The sequence below is a fragment of the Triticum urartu genome, chromosome 4A (assembly GCF_056163025.1).
Source record: "Triticum urartu cultivar PI428250 chromosome 4A, HENAU_Tu73, whole genome shotgun sequence".
Classification (NCBI taxonomy): domain Eukaryota; kingdom Viridiplantae; phylum Streptophyta; class Magnoliopsida; order Poales; family Poaceae; genus Triticum; species Triticum urartu.
In genome coordinates, this window is record NC_141876.1 from 160956399 (window position 1) to 160959413 (window position 3015).

General features: G+C 52.1%; 1 pseudogene; it reads right to left on the reverse strand.

The window, feature by feature from the left end:
* Window positions 1–1066: 1066 nt before the first annotated feature.
* On the reverse strand, window positions 1067–2123 carry LOC147975239 (uncharacterized; annotated as a pseudogene).
* Between the last annotated feature and the right edge of the window lie 892 nt (window positions 2124–3015).

A 3015-nucleotide genomic window follows, 5' to 3' on the forward strand; every position in this document is an offset into this window, starting at 1 on the left:
ATTCTATGAAGATCTTTATCGGTCAAACCGTAATGACAACATACGTCATTCCCTTTGTCATCGGTATGTTACTTGCCCGAGATTCGATCGTCGGTATCTTCATACCTAGTTCAATCTCTTTACCGGCAAGTCTCTTTACTCGTTCCATAATACATCATCCCGCAACTAACTCATTAGTCACATTGCTTGCCAGGCTTATCACGATGTGTATTACCGAGAGGGCCCAGAGATACCTCCCCGATACTCGGAGTGACAAATCCTAATCTCGATCTATGCCAACCCAACAAACACCTTCGGAGATACCTGTAGATCATCTTTATAATCACCCAGTTACGGTGTGACATTTGATAGCACACAAGGTATTCCTCCGGTATTCGGGAGTTGCATAATCTCATAGTCAAAGGAATATGTATAAGTCATGAAGAAAGCAATAGCAATAAAACTTAACGATCATTATGCTAAGCTAACGGATGGGTCTTGTCCATCACATCATTCTCCTAATGATGTGATCCCGTTCATCAAATGACAACACATGTCTATGGTTAGGAAACTTAAACATCTTTAATTAACGAGCTAGTCTAGTAGAGGCATACTAGGGACACTGTGTTTGTTCTATGTATTAACACATGTATCAAGTTTCCGGTTAATACAATTCTAGTATTAATAATAAACATTTATCATGATATAAGGAAATATAAATAACAACTTTATTATTGCCTCTAGGGCATATTTCCTTCACTTTTTCCTTGGTCTTGGCATTGGCGGCCTCGATCTCTAGCATCTTGGCTTGCTTCTCCGCCTCCATCTCAAGCATCTTGGTTTGCTTCTCTGCGTCCATCTCAAGCCTCCTCATTTATATCTCCATGAAGGCGTTCATTTGCTCTTCTTTGTAACATCGACGCTCCTCCTCCCTTGAGTACTTCTTACTCATCATGCCCTCCACGCTTGCGATCAAGGTGTTCGGCGTTGCATCTCACTTGTCCTCCTTCTTGGAGTTGGTCTTCCCCCGCGGCCGTGCCTTCTCGCCATCCCCAACCTCCTCCAGGGCTTGCTTCCCCCCACGTGACTAGAGGGCAGCGTATTGCGCGTTGAACGTCTCCTCGTCTTTGATGACCCTAAAGCAATGGGAGAGGTTGAAGCACTTGCCATTTTGTTGGACCTTGAATGCCTCCAAAGCTTGAAATGCCTACAAATGTATTTCATGCAAGCATATTGGAAAATGGTATGCAAATGAACACGCAAGCATAATCAGAATGACACAAAAGAGGGTGGCTTGCTAGCATACCATGTCTTGCATGCCGATGTCGCTCATGGGGAGGGCCTTGACGCAGTCAACAGTGTCACAAAACTTGTTGCACTCTTGTTGGATCACCCTCCATGACTTCAAAATGGACACCCACCCATGCATGCTTACTATTTGGTACGGCGGAAAATTCTTGCGCTCATGGAACTCACGGTGGACACGAATCCAAAAGGTTGATGCCTTTGTTCGATGCCCGTATTGATGTCTTTCCCAATGTCTCTCCAACACTCACAAAGAAGCTTGTCATCGGCTGCTATGTATGCCTTGGTCCGCTTGCTCTTGCGCTTCGGCTTTGCCCCAGCGGCTTGGTTGGTGAGATCGTCCTTGAATAAAGGCTCCCCTTCAATGTTGCACTCGTCCTCTTCCTCTTGCCCGTAGTCCTTCGGAAACTCATGGTCGAGTGGGAAGCCGTCCAGGTCCAGGACGACTTGATCATGCATGAAGGCCGCCTGATCTTGATCAAAGATGGACGACATGAATGCCCCTCGGACGTCCTAGCTTTGTGTCTCGTCGGGATCGTAGCAAGCCCGACGGCACCGCCAGCGGCTGGCGCACCACCCTCGAAGATGTTGTTTTGCATGTAGTCTTCGTTGCCGGAGGCCAGCATTTCATCGAACAGGTTGCGTGCGCCTGGCAGCACGTCGGCTAGCATGTGTCGTGCGCATTTCCTCGCACCTCTGGATGACGAGCCACCGGCCATAGGTGTGGCATTGAGGTCGATGGGCACGGGCGCTGGCGTGGAAGGCACCACCACGCTCACCTCAGGCGAGCACTCCCCAGAGAGGTGGGAGGCCTGCGGGTAGACGTGGAAGCCGAGCATCGGGGTGCAAGACGACGCGTGGGGCAAGTCAAGCAGCACCATCCGAGGGAACTTGGATGAGCTGGTGCTGGCCGCGGCCACGGTGGCATTGACGAGGCCGGGCTGGCTAGGGTTAACCCTAGCATATAGAGTGCCTCCCTCTTGCCGCCGCGACGCGAGCGTTGGTGACCTCCTGCTGCGCGGCGGCGGCGATGGCGGCAACCGCGATGGCTTCATCCCTCGCGTCTGCCGCGTGCCTCCGACCCTTCCTCTTGGCTGACTCCCTTGCCCACTGTTCGGGCATCAGCATCTTCTTCGGCTTGGGCACGGCGGCGGTCTTGCAGGGGGCGTGAGGCTTTCCTTTGCCGGAGGAGGCAGTCATCATGTCGTACGAGGTGAGGGAGGCGAGGCCGGCGGCGGCATCGAGGTCGTCGTCCATGGTGGGGGGCGGGAGCGCATGCGGGCCGGAGGGTTTTTGGAGGGAAATGGTGGAGGCTGCCACCGACCAGCAGGCTCGGGGGAGGAGAAGGCGAGCGCGCACGCGTCCGTGCCGACACAAAGCCGGCTCAAAAATGGGCCGGGAATCGGTCGGCAGGCGGACGAAAAGTGGACGCGCGTCCGTTTGGGTCGGCGCGTTGGCCGACTTTTCTGTCCGCACCGACCCAAATGGACGCATGCGGATGAAATGGGTCACCCTGTTGGATTTGCTCTTACGGCTATGGTACTTCAAAACTACCGCTTTGCCGAAAATCACAAAAACTCACAAACTCTATGGCAAGTGAGTAATAAATCGCACCGATTCTCATATTTGGTCATTATAACAGCAAACTAACAATTGGGACCCACCTATTGGGCTGACATGGCATGCACATGTGGACACTAGCTAAGGTGGATATGGGCCCCACTTGTCAAT